The sequence below is a fragment of the Chiloscyllium plagiosum genome, chromosome 4, assembly GCF_004010195.1.
Source record: "Chiloscyllium plagiosum isolate BGI_BamShark_2017 chromosome 4, ASM401019v2, whole genome shotgun sequence".
Classification (NCBI taxonomy): Eukaryota; Metazoa; Chordata; class Chondrichthyes; order Orectolobiformes; family Hemiscylliidae; genus Chiloscyllium; species Chiloscyllium plagiosum.
The window spans coordinates 78,769,662-78,786,672 of NC_057713.1; positions in this window are offsets into that span (position 1 = coordinate 78,769,662).

Here is a 17,011-nt window from a genome sequence, read left to right on the forward strand (position 1 = left end):
TTGAACAATAAAGTATTAGCAGCTGCTTTAAGTGTCACAAGCTAATTAGCATTATTAAACTTCAGAAATAATTGTCTCATTTGTTCGATGTCATAATGCCATTTCTTAATTGTTCATTAGAGATCACCATTATAAATGGTGGCTCAGATTGCTCTTGCCTCCTTGCTTTTTGATGAGAGATCATAAAAATCTTTGGAATTATACAAAGAATTTGAGACAAACATTCAAGCAGACAGGGAATAGTGTAGGTGCAATTAAGTTGACATTAAAAAGTTTCAAGCTAACAGTTTTACAGCTTTAGCTAACAAGATATTTGGTTACATGAATCCATGTTAATTTAAGTTCTGAAAGTCATGCAGTGTTCCATCTTTTGTGGCTCTCCGTGTTAATTTATAATTAATGGCCACTGATCATTGAGAAACACAGCTTTAAAAATCTGGACCAGATCAGTGCAACTAACAATGAAAAGCTAAGAACAACAATTGAGACAGACATATGGAAATAAGAGACAATATTTTATCAGAAATTGCAATATATTTTAAATGAAAGCATTAGAAGTGATGAAAATTTGCAGCTAATTTTGTTAGTATCAATGTTTAATCAATGCTGTCAACTTGCATTTACTGATGTAAGAGTGAACCATCTGGTACATGGCATTACTGCTAATCTTTCAAGTGAGCATTTTATTACCCATTCTAATGTGTTGCATTTTCCCTTATGGCATATTAACAGTTCCTAATTGTACTACTGGGGGCCTTGTATGTGTTGCTCATGGTTTGGCCTATCTCTCTATGGAGACAGCAATCTCAATACTGATGAGGAGCATTGTTGACAGCAGATGCAGTCCAATGATTTTGAAGTCTAGGAACTGATGAACATTGCCGCAGAGTAAAAGCTGCTCCAGAATTCGATTTTTGAGGAAAATGTTTGCTTACAACAAGGCATTGGTGGTCAGATTTGGTGACATATCAAATGATGGCTGGGACCACTTTGTCGTTAGGAACAATTTAAACATTTTATGTGGTAACTGCCTTTATTTCTTTCTGTAGTAAAATACCCATTTTCTCTCCTCACATAATGAAAGAATTGACTCATTTCTAGGATGCAGTTTTTCAGGGGCTAGCTATGTTTTGACCAATGCATAGTCTTTAGAAATGATGTCTATAGCTGAGTATCTCCTTCAAAAGTAGGTAAAGCCATCCTACTGTCAATTAGCTAGAATGAGATAATCCAATATACACTTCAGAAAGAACATAGCATCTTCTATATCTACTCCTGTTGAATTTATTAGGAACACATTGGTAAATGACTTGAGTGAAGATACAATACCCATATACATTCCAATTTAAGACTGTAGCTGATTAGGACTCTCCAAATTTCATCGTGCTTGACAAATTGAAATACAAACGCAAATATTTCCATTGACCTTTGTGAGAAACAAAGCTCACACACTTCAATAATTACAGTCCGAGACAAAATCTGAATCAGCAGTGTCCTTTATTTTACACTTGCAAGAGGGTGTGATGTCCAGTGCCTATAAGGTAGGGGACATACACACACCAAATTCAATTCATACACAATATTTATATAATTTGGTTTCTTTTGTTTTACATTGCTCCTCCCCTGTTTACATCCTCCACTTCCCTAAGACTGGCCCCATTACTCCTGTTTATCTCTTGCCTTATCCGGCCTTGTCTGTGACAAAATGCTTATTTATGGCCTCACAAGGCCGTTTGACCTCATCCCGCTGTAGGTCATTGTTAGGCATATTCTTTCTTCATCATTATCTACCCCCTCCATCTGTGCCTTTCTGGAGACCATTCTGATCCCTATGACCCTTTTAATTGGGGTTTGTTCCTGTGTCACTGTAAAAGTGGGAAACAAATGTTTATACCTACTGTTTGTACAGGCGTATCTAGCCTAACTTCATCCCCTCACAACATCTTATCTATTCACCCGTAATATCTACCATTGTTTTGCTGTCACGTTTCATTCTGACATACAATTTTAGCTAATACAAAAACAATTATATATTTCCTCCACATCGTTTCCATTCTTGTTGACTCAGTTCTTGGCTAAAACAATTACACACTGGTGTGAGTTCATTTACTTTGTAAAATGGAATTGCAGAAGTAACATTATTTTTCCCACATCCCACAACCTTGACACGTAGAACGTAAAAACGTTCCCAAAATGAATTAAAAGAAAATAATGAAGAAACATATAGAAGTATGGATGAATTTCGTTGGGGGAAGGGCTGTTTGGCGAAGCAATTTTTTATTATACATTCCCTACAGTGTGGAAACAGGCCCTTCGGCCCAACAAGCCCACACTGACCCTCCGAAGACTAACCCACCCAGACCCATTTCCCTCTGACTAATGCACCTAACACTATCGGCAATTTAGCATGATCAGACCACCTGACCTGCACATCTTTGGACTGTGGGAGGAAACAGAGCACCTGGAGGAAACCCACGCAGACACGGGGAGAATGTGCAAACTCCACACAGACAGTCTGCCTGAGGCTGGAATCAAACTCTGGGACCCTGGTGCTATGAGGCAGCAGTACTAACCACTGAGCAACCATGGACAAATTGACTTTAATTTGTTCTGATTACTGGACTCCATAGCTACCAGAGAACTGAGTTGCTATTGTTTGCTTTTCCCGGCACAAAGTCACTGGGGAATAGTGATGAATAGATAAATACACAGATCCAACTCCACCATTGCTGCATGCCTTGCCCACTAAGCAAAATAAACATATTTTGGACCAAGTGCAATCATACTTTACTGCAGTAAAACCAGACTCCTGGAATTAACTCAAACCTACTCATTTCCAGTGACTCACATTCTGCAATTTGATACTGACAAACATAAGTAGCTATTAACTTCAGTTGTGCACTTTTGCCTAATTTTTTTTTACAGAGCATGAAAGAGCTGAAACTAATAACCCGCAAATGTAATACATCAAAAAATCTTTTAGCCATACATTTTCAGAGGTAATGTTAAAATGGGACATGAAATCCCTCATTTGAACAAGTTACACGGCAGACATGTCAAAGAAGAAGAAAAACATTAATGTCAAAAACCACCCGATGTCCAAGGCTACGGATTACCTCACAGAACATCAACTACAAACATGCAAACAAAGGCATTCCCAACTATCAGACATCGGTATTTGTGCACTGACGTAATAGTTGACAATACAAGATGCTCAGAAACATAAATATTTTCAAGTCAAGTTCTTTCCTCCTCATCTGATCAGATCCTGTGTATGTGTAGGGGATGGCTCTTTTAACATGTTAAGCTAGAGAAATGAAGTATGGTGAGGTTATCTGTGGGCTTCACTCTACTGCAAGTTCTGATGTAACATGTAACATGTACAGGTAAGCCCACCATACTGTTCTGTTTCTATAAAATCTTCCTTATTGTTCTGTTAAGACACCATCACCTGAATAACTTGTTATGATCTCTCTACCTTAATTAGTTTGTATAGTTTTGGATTACTCGTTACTTTGGTTAGACCATCATCATGCAACTTTTATCCCTATTATTCCAGCCACTTCATTTGTCTCTGGCACCATCTTAGTTTTGGTATTTTGTAATTATCTCTCTGCCACAATTAATCGGATCAGAGGTCAACCCTTCACTTGCCATTCAGCTATTGACACTTTTGATCACCTGCAGAGACTTGTTATTCAGTCTGTCGACACTCCACTCATACCATTTGTGCTGTCTTTTGACACTCTATTATCTAGAATTATCTTGCTTTGATCTCTCCACCCATAAATTCTGTGCCTGTGTGCTTTCCTTCCACTTCACCTGACGAAAGAGCAGCGTTCCGAAAACTTCTGATTTCAAATAAACCTTTTGGACTTTAATCTGGTGTCATGTGAGTTCTGACTTTGCCCAGGCCAGTCCAATTTCGGCACCTCCACATCCGGGCAATATCTAGGTTTGGGCTTAAATGCGGCAAGTAACAGTCAACACACAAGGCAACAATTATCTCCAACAAAAAAAAAACAAACTATATCCTTTGACATTCGCTGATGTTATTATTGCCAAATCCCCATTATCAACATCTTTGGAGTTACCATTGGCAAGAAACTGAACTAGCCATATAAAGTTGTGGTAACAACAACAAGTCAGGTTAGACATACTTCACCAAGTAACTCACCTCCTAACTCTCAAATATCTGTCCATAATTTACTCGGCACAAGTCAGGTATGTGATGGAATGCATCCCACTTGTCAAGATGAATGCAGCTCCAACATACTCAAGAAGCTTCCAGGACAAAACAACTTATTTGATGTTTGATCACATCCACAAGCATTTATTCCTTCCGCCACTGACACTCAGTACACGTAGCTGTTACTACCTACAAGATGCACTGCACGAATTTACCAAGAGTCTTTAGTCAGCACTTTCCAAATCTACAAGCACTTTCATTTGAAGAATATGAACAACAGATATATGGGAGCAGCACACCTGCAATTTCCCCTCTGAGTCACTCACCATCCTGACTTTCAAATATATCACTATTCCAACAGTATCACTGAGTCAAAATCCTGGAACTCCTGCCTTAACAGGTCATAGGTCTCCATGTGGTACATGACTGCAGCAATTAAAGAAGGCAGCTCACCATCTCCTCTTCAATGCCAACTACAGGTGAACAATAATGTTGACCCAGCTCACAAGTAAACTGTCTTATAAATAAATAAAACAAACTCCACATGGGATATTAGCTATGAAACAAATTGCCTTCCTACATGGTTGCTGCACCTGAAAGTTAGATTTTCATGATTTCTGAACAAGGACACTTAGGTCCCCATATACATCAGGACATCACAGCTTGAAATCAATTTAAAAATACTCCCTGTTTCCCATGGTCATATAAAATGGAACCTTCATATTTTCCCAAGTTATATTTCCTTTGCCATGTTCCTACACACTCAGTTAAGATTTATACCTGCTCTTGAGGCATGTTTGTATCATTCACAAAAACAGTTCATCATTCCTGCATAGACCTCCAATGTCTATGTGTTGTGGCAACTTTGAAAACCAGATAACAATGTGTCAACACGCCAACTGACATGTGCAGAACCTCAGAGCGGCAGGGTGGCCACATACCTTACAGGGAACATTGTCCACAAACTAGTTTGCTCACTTATTGAAACAAGAACTGTTTCATCGGGTAAAATACCCTAATGGAGGTGAGATATCCATTTCTTGGGGTACACATCACATGCTTTTTCATCTTTAACCACCTTCCACTATGGAAAGTGGTTAAAGCAGTTCTCTTGTCTTTGTGCAGAGTTGTACAATGGAAGATAACTAATCCCAAAAGACTTCAGTGCAAGTAGAAATACACATATAATACCACCTGCTGACTTCCTATTATCTATTGTACATGATCAAAAAGTATCAACATCCACCCTAGTGAGGAGATTTACTTCTGAAATCAAGATGGTCACAATCTGTATGTAATGCCTAAGTCTCACCTAAGTCTGTATGCAATGTGCTGATCTTAGACATGGCAGTAATGGAATGGCCCTTAGTGCCCTGGTTTGGGGATGAGTACAGGGCTGTATTAGATTGGCCTGGATTCCCTCCTGATTGTTCTACTGCTGTACTAATCCATGTGTGATCACTGAATAACACTAGATCTGGGTGATATGTTGATGTCACTGTGGCTGAACTCTGTTAATTCCAAAGACTCACCCATTAGTAATGGATAGCACTGATAAATTGATATTTTTTTCTTTAAGTAATGGAATTTGGGAGGTCTCTGTCACTCATACTTTATCAGATTAAGAGGCAAGGTGAGTTTTTCTGGGTGCTTCATTGAACGAGCATAAGGGTTCACCACTATGTTGTAACAGTTTGGGGGCTCGTCCAGGATTTGGACAGATCCAGGCAGGTTCAGTCTGAGATTTGGGACAGATTTGAACAGATTTGGGATACAAAAGATCCCAGCAGATTTAAACACTTGCTGATTAGTATCCTACATCTTTAAATAAAACATAAGTGAGACAATTTGTTTAATTTTGGTTACTTGTGGTTGGTTAAATTAAAAGTGAGAGAAATGGCTCTTAAAATTGCTAAAGAGGTTTTGGGGTTTGAAGATGTTTCCCAAATTTTCCAAGAAAGTTTAGAAAGACAGGAGAAGGCCATACTTTTAGAATTAGCAAATAGGTTAGAATTGGGTCTAACCAGGGGCAAAAGGAAAGCTGAAATTGTAATGGTGTTAGTAAAGCACTTGGGCGTGTCAGAGAAAAAAAAACAAGTGCAGTAGTGTTAGAAAAACTTAAATTACAATTGAGGAAAATGGAGTTAGAAGATAAAGAAAGAGAAAGAAGAGACATGAGAAAAGAAAAGGAGACAGAGAAAGTGAATGAGACCGTGAAGAAAGAGAGAGAGGGAAGGTTCTTAGCTGACAAAGAGAGAGAAACAGAGAGAGAAAGAGAGAGAGAAGGAAGAGAAAGAGAGAGAGAAGAAAGAGAAAGGGAAAGAGAATTTGAACTTCAGAAGTTGCGAATTATTCAGGGAAGTCAAGTTAACAGGATGGAGATGGAGAGAGAAGGTAGTGATACATACAAATATGTTAACACACTGCCACATTTTGATGAGAAAGATGTCAAAGCCTTCTTTATTTCATTTGAAAAATTGGCTAGGCAGATGGAGTGGCCAGAATACTTGTGCGTAATGCTAGTTCAGATGAAGCTGGTAGGAAGAGCTAATGAGGTATTTGTAGCACTGTCAGATGAGTGGTCAAGAGATTATGATGATGTCAAACAGGTTATTTTGAGTGTTTATGAATTGGTACCAGCAGCAGTTCGTAAACATGGAGAAGGAACCAGGTCAGAGTTATTTTGAATTCAAAAGGATTAAACACAGTAATTTTGATAGATGAGTATAGGCCTTAAAAATAGACAAGACCTATGAAGATCTAAGAGAGATTATTCGGCTGGATGAGTTAAAAAACTCACTTCCAGAGATGAGAAAAAATCATGTGAATGAACAGAAAGTTAAGAATTGAGAAGAGCAGCAGTGATGGCAGATATATATGAATTGGTGCAAGAGGCAAAATTTAGCTTCCAGCAAGAATTTCATCCTGTGAGGGAGAGAAATTGGCAGAAGAGGAGATCATACACTACAAAACAAAAAGTAGAGAACACTGCTAATAGTTTATCACAAGTTAAAAAAGAAGCCCAAGAAGGTAGAAAGGAGGTGAAATGCCTCCGGTGATTTCATGTAATAGAGTGGGACACAGAAAATTACAGTGCCAGTATTTACAGAAAGGCACTGGTAAAAGGTATTTTCACTGCCAGAAAGTGGGACATGTAGAATCACAGTGCTGGTCGTTAAAGAAAGGCATTGTGGGGAAAGATGTGATAAAAGAGGCTAAGCCAGTGGCATTAGTGAAAGTAGCAAAGGAAACCCTAAGAAAAGTCAAGGAGTTGCAGGAGAGTGCACAGCTCAGGCAGGGGCTGGGTATTGAGTTAGTGCCTGATCTCTATAAAGACTTTGCTTCCATGGGTAAAGTTTACTCAGAAAGAACAGGGGGAGATGGGAAAGAAATTCTAATTTTGAGAGATACAAAATCTAATCAGTCTCTAATAGTAAGAGATGAATGTATTAGCATTCGTTCTGACTTTTTTTAAAAATTAGATTCCCTACAGTGTGGAAACAGGCCTTTCGGCCAACCAGTCCACACCGACCCTCTGAAGAGTAACCCACCTCCCTCTGACTAATGCACCTAACACTATGGACAATTTAGCATGGCCAATTCACCTGCTTGCACATCTTTGGACTGTGGGAGGAAACCGAAGCACCCAGAGGAAACCCACGCAGACACAGGGAGAATGTGCAACTCCACACAGGCAGTCACCCGAGGCTAGAATCAAACCTGGGACCCTGGTGCTGTGAGGCAGCAGTGCTAACCACTGAGCCACCGTACCACCCCAGAGAGTGGTAACTTGTGGGACAGCTGGACAGAAATTTAGTGTTCCTGTATGTAAGATCAGGTTGGAGAGCCAAATCAAGACTGGGAAGTAAGAGTGGGAGTGATTGACAAGAATACAGTTTGTTCTTGGGAACAATTTAGCAGGATGCCCCTTGTTGTGGAGAAGCCAGAGGAAGATCAGGGAACTGAGGAGTTAAAAGAAAAATACCCTGGAATTTTCCCAGTCTATGTAGTAACAAGATCCTACAAGAGAAAGATGAAGGAGTTGAAGTTCAGTTATCGAATACCCTGTTTGATGCAATGGTGCAGGAAAAACCCGAACAGGCAGAGGGTCAGGCAGAAGTATTTAGTCCTGGAAGGCTAATGGACTTAAAACAGAAAGATGAGACAATATAGGATATGTATGCATTGATGCATACTCAGAAAAGGAGTCAGAATATAGTCCTGAAGGTTATTATTTAAAAGATAAATCTGGAAAATGGAGACCACGGCAAGTTAGTGCAGAGGACAAATGGGCAGAAGTCCACCAGATTATGTTGCCAGTAACATACAGACAGGAAATATTACGGGTAGCACGTGAATTACCAGTAGGAGATCGTGAAGGCAGAGGTGACGTTCTTCAGACATAACATCAGTCATGGAAGGTTCACCACAAGGAACTTAAAGATGAATGCCATCGAGGAATTTCAATGACCAACCTCAAAGAAAGAGGTGCTTTGATTCTTGGGACTAAGTGGATTCTTGTACAATTTGTTTCAAACATCAGCAGCACAGTGGCACCACTAATGGATTTACTGAAGAAGAACACAAACTTTTGGTGGACAGAACAATGCCAGGAGGCCTTTGACAATTTAAAGCAGTGTTAACCATGGCACCAGTTTTAGTAACAGCAAATGTTTTGAAACCCTTCAAAGTTGCAAACGACGCTAGCAATATAGGAGATGGAATTGTACTGATACAGGAAGATGGAATTAAACAGCCAATTGGCTATTTTCAAAGAAACTCAACACCCACCAGAGAAAATACTGTACCATTGAAAAGGAATTATTGAGTTTGGTATTGGCCATTAGAGTCATAGAATCAAAGAGATGTACACCACGGAAAAAGACCTTTCGGTCCAATTCGTCCACTCCGACCAGATATCCCAACCCAATCTAGTCCCACGTGCCAGCACCTGGCCCATATCCCTCCAAACCCTACCTATTCATATAGCCATCCAGATGCCTTTTAAATGCTGTAATTGTACCAGCCTCCACCACTTCCTCTGGCAAATCAATCCATACACTTACCACCCTCTGCGTGAAAAGGTTGCCTCTTAGCTCTCTTTTATATAATTTCCTTCTCAAACCTAAACATATGTCCTCTAGTTCTGGACTCCCAAACCCCAGGGAAAAGACTTTGTCTACTTATCCTATCCATGCCCGTCATGATTTTATAAACCTCTATAAGGTCACCCCTCAGCCTCCGATGCTCCAGGGAAAACAGTACCAGCCTATTCAACCTCTCCCTATAGCTCAAATCCTCCAACCCTGGCAACATCCTTGTAAATCTTTTCTGAACCCTTTCAAGTTTCAAAACATCTTTCCGATAGAAGGAGACCAGAACTGCACACAATATTCCACTGCCTAACCAATGTTCTGTACAGCTGCAACATGACCTCCCAACTCCTGTCCAGTTCTTGCCTAATACCGTCAAAATTGACATTCCTCCAATTTAGAACTTCAACTTTTAGATCTGGTCTATCCTTTTCCATCGCTATTTTAAATCTAATAGAATTATGGTCGCTGGGTACAAAGTGCTCCCCCACTGACACCTCAGTCATCTGCCCTGCCTTATTTCCCAAGAGTAGGTCAAGTTTTGCACCTTCTGCAGTAGGTACATCCACATACTGAATCAGAAAATTGTCTTGTACGCACTTAAGAAATTCCTCTCCATCTAAACCCTTAACACTATGGCAATTCCAGTCGATGTTTGGAAAGTTAAAATCCCCTACCATAACCACCCTATTTTTCTTACAGATAGCTGAGATCTCCTTACAAATTTGTTTCTCAATTTCCCTCTGACTATTAGGGGGTCTATAATACAATCCCAATAAGGTGATCATCCCTTTCTTATTTCTCAGTTCCACCCAAATAACTTCCCTGGTTGTATTTCCAGGAATATCCCCCCTCAGTACAGCTGTAATGCTATCCCTTATCAAAAATGCCACTCCCCTTTTTCTCTTGCCTCCCTTTCTGACCTTCATGTAGAATTTGTATCCTGGAACATTGAGCTGCCAGCCCTGTCTATCCCTGAGCCATGTTTCTGTAATTGCTATGATATCCCAGTCCCATGTTCCTAACCATGCCCTGGGTTCATCTGTCTTCCCTGTTAGGCCTCTTGCATTGATATAAATGCAGTTTAATTTATCAGTCCTATCTTGTTCTCTGCTTTGTCCCTGCCTGCCCTGACTTTTTGACTTGCCTTTGTTCTCAACTGTACCAGTCTCATATTGAAATTTTTCCTCACTATCTCCTTGGGTCCTACACCCCCGCCTTACTAGTTTAAATCCTCCCAAGCAGCTCTAGCAAATCTCCCTGTCAGTATATTAGTTCCTTTCCAATCTTGGTGCAATCCATCCTTCTTGTACAGGTCACTTCTACCCTAAAACAGCTTCCAATGATCCAAAAATGTGAATCCTTCTCCCATACACCAGCTCCTCAGCCATTCATTCATCTATCCTCCTAATTCTGCCCTCACTAGCTCATAGGATTGGGAGTAATCCAGAAATGACTACTCTCGAGGACCTCCTTTTTAAATTCCTGCCTAACTCTCTGTAATCTCCCTTCAGAATTTCAACCTTTTCCCTTCCTATGTCGTCGGTTCCAATGTGTACAATGACCTTCTGCTGGTCCCTCTCTCCCTTGAGAACATTCTGCACCCTCTCTGAGACATCCTTGATCATGGCACCAGGGAAGCAACACACCATTCTGCTTTTTCGCTGATGGCCACAGAAACGTCTGTCAGTACCTCGGACTAGAGAGTCCCCTAACACAATTGATCGCTTGGAACCCGACATTCCTCTCATTACATTAGAGCCAGTCTCAATACCAGAAACTTGGCTGCTCATGTTAAGTACCCCTGAGTGTCCATCACCCCCTACATTTTCCAAAACAGCATACTTATTTGAAATGGGGATAGCCACAGAAGACTCCTGCCCTAGGAGCCTACCTCTCTTACCTTTCCTAGAGTTAAACCATCTATGTGACTGTATCTGAAACTTTCCCCCCTTCCTATAACTGCCATTCGTCACATCCCCTTACTCTTGTAAGTTCCTCATTGCCTCTACCTGCCTCTCCAATCAATCTACTCGATCTGATAGGATTCATAACCAACAGCATTTATTGCAGATATAATCCTCAGTAACCTGTAAAATCTCCCTAAACTCCCATATCCAATACGAAGAGCATATCACTCTACTAAGGGCTATTTTTGCTTCTTTCAATCTACAGACCCAGAAAGTGGCACTGTCTTATTCCTCTACAAAACACTGCTCCAGGTTAAAATGATACTAGTGGCTAATATTTTAAGTTTAATCAAAAGGCATAGCTCAATAAAACATATTATCAACAAAGAACCCACTCTACTCACTACTGCAGACTTATTATAAGGCTGCGCTTAAAATCCACTTATCTGCTTCTGTGCTGTGACCTATCCAAACAGATTCCTCCAAGATCAGATGTAAATTTCACTGTTTTTTTAATTTTCCCAGACACACTCTGATGTCCAGCGATACATGAATTCAGTAACTGCTAATTCTGTCAATTAGCAATGTGGGTTCCTTTCTCTCTCTCTCTCTCTCCTGCACTGACCTCACCATGTGTTTCCTTTGTCTGCTCTTCTTCCTTTTAAAACTGCTGTTGTTTTGGCTTTTTTTCCAAAGTTCCAAGACAATGCAACAACATATAAAACAGTAATTGCTGCTCCTGGAATTCGAGGAAATCATCTCCAACACCTAAAATACCTCAAAAAAGGAGCAGCAGTTACAGCCAGAAATTTTCCCATTCTCCATCTTTAATTACCCAGAATCCAACTCAACATTTTAATGTTTATGTGACATTGTGTACATGGACCACAATCCTCTTACATTCTTGGAACAATTTAAAGACAAGAATATGTGACTATTTTGTTAGAGTTTTATGTTACAGACTTTTAATTTACAAATTGTACATGTTGTGGGTTGTAAAAAAGTGATAACAGATACGTTATCGTGGATTTAAAGGTTAAAGTATAGACAAGATTGAACAGATACCGATGTTTATATATAGATATGCAGAAATTGATATGAAATTAGATTAATGTCCTATGTACTTCATTGTAATGAGATAAAGAATTAGAAAAAAAAAATGAAGACATATTTTCATTATGATGTTTTTTTCTTGGGGGGGAGGTGTTATGAAGTTGATGGCATGTACTGTACCTTTAATGTTGTTTTGCACTGAGAGCTTACAAGTACCTGTCTTATGACTAACTAGCAGTCTCAGAGTGCACTGGTAAATTGAAAATATGCAACAATTGGCTGTGAAACAGATACCTGAGTTGGTTGCTACTTTGGCAACAATTCAAATTTAATCAATCAGTTTAAAGTAAGCTCCAGGATACTAAAACCCAATAGATTTTGAATTTATTGTCTTGCCAACATCGAACCAATGAGCCGATCTGATATTGAGGAGATAAATGAGGCAGGCAGTTTGAAAGTTTGACAGAGAGTAAACTGCCATCAAGAGAGACTGCCATTCAACACACAGTCTATCAAAGGTACCTTTTTCATATGAAACATCTTTGCAGCAAAAGACAAGAAATTACGCAGAGAGATCTTCAGCCGAAAGAAGGAGGGCACCGGAGATGACAGTGCTGTGTGGTTTTGAAATTAGGTTGATATAATTTTAATATGGGTTTTTATTAGAACAGTATATTGTTTTAGAGTTGGAGGCAGATAACAAACATTTTCGAGAAAGGAGGCTTAGAGTTGTAAATAGTTGCTATTTAATGTTTACTTTTAGAGTTAAAGAATAAATTGATATTCTTTTCTTTAAATAGTGGAATTTGGAAGGTCTCTGGCACTCATATTTTAACAGATTATGAAGTGAGGTGAGGTGAGTTTTTATAGGTGTTTTGTTTAATTAGCAGAAGGGTTCTCCACTGTGTCATAACAATGGTCATTGTGCATGTGGCATAAAAACATTAGCACAAATTATTGCCTGTGATTCATTACCAAAAGAATAAAGTAACGATAAAGCTGCCATAGTTTTTGTTACATCATAGGGCTGCTCTCTCATTATAGAGAGAGAGATACTAGTGGTGGTTTAACCTGAGGGTCACCAGGCCTCAGGTGAGGGGGTGGCGGGGGGGGGGGGTGTTGAGAAGGACAGTCCTTCCTGGTAACCTGAGCTGGTGTAGGAATTGAACTGTGCAATCACTGACCATCCACCTAGCCAACTGAGCTAACCAACCTCCAATCAAAAGAGTGATAGATTATGAAAGATGTGAATTGTCGAAACATAAAATGCAGTGAATGAGTTTATGGGACAAAAAGATGCTTAATAAATTTTTACAATAAATCTCAGTTGTAACATCCAGAAGATGATAAAGAGTATGTTTGATATCAATGCTGAATGGTACCTTCTCTGCCTGTTTAGCATCTGATCATCCGGAGATGCTCATTTATATATGTGGTCTTGAGCAGCATAGAACCAACATAAAGACCACAAATGATTCAAAAGTATTTACAAATCATTGTCACATCATTTGAATATGTTGAAGTTCTTGTTTGATTCAGGTGACTAACTCACCTTTGACTAACTCACCTTCTCTGAAAATGCATGTATGAAACATATCTAACATGTTGTGCACTAGACACTGCACATTTCCACCACTTTTTCATATCTTAAAGCTTTAGGAACTCTCATGCAATGGACATTAATGAATTGAAATCGACTCTTTGTTAATTGAACAGGATAAAACCCCATCTTCTGTCTCTACCATGTGGAAAACACATTGACGACTCAAGGAAGGCTTATGCCTGGAGCAGTAATGAATGGTTTACATCGTCTATTTCTGACAGTTCTCTAGTAAAAGCAGCTTATATCATATTAGACATGAATAACAAAATGTTTTGGATGTTGGAAATATGAAAAAAATGCTAAGTATATGCTGCAACTCTGGCAGCATCTGTGGAGAGAGAAACATTAGTAATGTTTCAGTTTGGTGACAGTTCATCAGCACTGGATAAAGTTAACAAAGGTAAAAGGTGCGAAGCATGCATAGAGACAGGGAAAGTGGAGAGAAGGAAGAACCTTAAAGGGAAATGTGATAGGAGGAAGACTGGAGAAATTAAAAGACTAAAGGATTATGTTATCAATCAAAATGTAAAGAGAGAGGAAGTTATGGGACAAACAAATAAACCAACGATATGTCTCAAGAAGGTACGAATGGGAAAATGCTGCAACATTACTAATTAATAATCCAGACAAAGAGGAAAAAAAGCAGCCAATTAAATGGGACTGTGACTTTAGCACTTCTATTGAGCTTTGAAACAATGTAGGAGTACAATGAGAATTCAAAATGAGAGTTGAGTAGAGAATTAAAATGACTATAAAATTGAGATTGTGTTTGTGAACTGAAGGGGTGACCCAATCTGCATTTGATCTCTCTGACACAGCACATAGTGAATAGTTTAATAAAATTGAATAAATACTTCTCTGCAGATGCTGCCAGAACTGTTGAGTATTTCCAATATTTCCTAACAAATTAGTAGCCTCTTTTGGTCACAGACCATCATAAATAAGTTGTAGATTGTTTTTGAGGGAAGTGGGATTTATTCAATTGACCATTTGAATGTTTGTGCTAGGGATGCTTTTAGCATTAAAGGAAGCTCTGGCTGGACCTGCCATTCATCTCAGTTTCCTCATCAGTTAAATTGCAAATCACAATTCAGTGGGTATTGAGTGGCATCTAATTTATAATGATGAATTCAAATTCATGTCACTACTTGATGCTGAAATGCAAATGCTGTCAGTGTTTGTATTAGAATCAATTATTGCATTTAAAACATATTAATTTTGAAACATAATAGATGGGGGTTTTACATGGCAACATTGATTGAAATTTTTCAAATAGCTGGAAAACATGTTAAAAGAATTCTTTTGTTTAAGTCGCAAATAAAGAAATGCTGGCTTTAATTTGATTTTGTTAAGATTGAACTCATACTTATATCAGATAAAACCATCAAGGCACAGCTTTGTTGAATGTTTTTTTCTCTATGAATGCTGATAAAATTACTATTTGAATTACTTCCATGCAATTAAGATCCACAATCGACAAGGGTCAAATAGGCAAATGAGAAAGTCAGAATGATAGCAATCGTTGGAAGACTTTTTTCGAAAAAATGCTTAGCATAGGTAGCTCTGTCCATTCTGCAGTTCCTTCTGCTGTTGGATATGCATGTAGTCCTATATTATAGCTTTGCAAGATAGATACACCACTTTTAGGATGATTTGATGTTACTCGTATCATGCCTTCCATGTGGCACTGACTCCTCAATATTAAAGCCATACCAGCCTGTGAATCTGACCCAATACCTAGCCGACTTTCCCAACATTCCCTCTAAACTGCATGACGATGTAGCCACATCAAGATTTCTTTGAGGTTCTGCACATACTGACTAAAAAAAACAGTAGAGGGAACATTGGTCTTTGCCTCAGCAATATTGGGCCATCTTGTACCTTCAGTCGTAGGAAAAACAGTGAGTTATTTCAAAAATATTAATGAAAAAGAATGCATTTTCACTTTAAAAATATTGAGGCGCAATAGTGTAGAAGAGCAGATCTTGAACACTAGAAATTCAAGTCAGCTCAGAATTTGGGGTTGTCAGCCATGCCAAATCTCCCGAGTGCCTTTATTGAATTCATAATTATGGATGACACTGCATAACTAATTTCTTTTTTGCATCAAGGGGGAGATAAACTAATTCATGCCATCAATCTTGCTTTCAGATTTGCTGCAGTCAACTCTTACTTGCAATTTACATTGAGGAAAGGAATATACATTTTCAAAATTTGCAGTGTTTCTTGGCTTCAATGTTCACACAATCCAGTTCAGCTCTTCTGTATTTTAGATATTGGTTCAACCACACACACAGGTAAAACTGATACAGCACCTACGAGGACACTTCCCCAGCTCACTTGGCACTGGTATATCACAACTTATAACAGTCAAATTCTGCTCTACATTTTATGCACAATGTTATTTCTGGTCTGAATTATGGCCTTATCCAGTAGGTACAGGTACAAACCAAATGTTGCGATGGACCAAATCGCATCTTTCTATCATTGCCCATTATTCTACCTTCTGGGATATAGCCCTGCTCTCTCTCTTTCTTTTGCTCCATAACACTTCCCTGTCTCATAGGTGGTGCCAATCCAGCTGGTTTAGTATCTATTAGCTGCACACCTGCTCTAATTCCCCTTCTTTGATTCCTTAGCAACCATCAGAAGATTCTAACTGCCCTATTCACAAGATTGGGACCTCTGCTCCTTACTGTGTGGTTCCTTGTCTCATGGTTGCTGGCTACATTCCTCCACTTGACAAAGAGACTTACTTGCAGAACGAACCTAAGGTGTCCAACTAATACCCCTGCTCTGTGCTGTCTCCCACCATTGCCACTTGTTGTCAGAGACTACCATATTAACCATGCCTAATTAGCAAGTGCTACATATGTAAACGATTGCAGAAAATGGATATTGGTAATGATGTCAGCCAGAGCAGAGACAAAAGGATTTTTGAAGTTACTTTATAAAAAGAAACCTGTTCTCAGGAGCAGGAGAGATTTGAAACCAGGCCTCCTGGCTTAAAGGAAGGGATACTACTACTGTGTAAGCACCTAACAGCAATTGGAATACAAGTATAATTTATAATTGATGGACACCTGTCTATACAACAAAGCAAGTGAATATAAATGTGTAATGCTTTGCTTCACGTTTTGTGGAAAAAGGTGGAAATGGAACA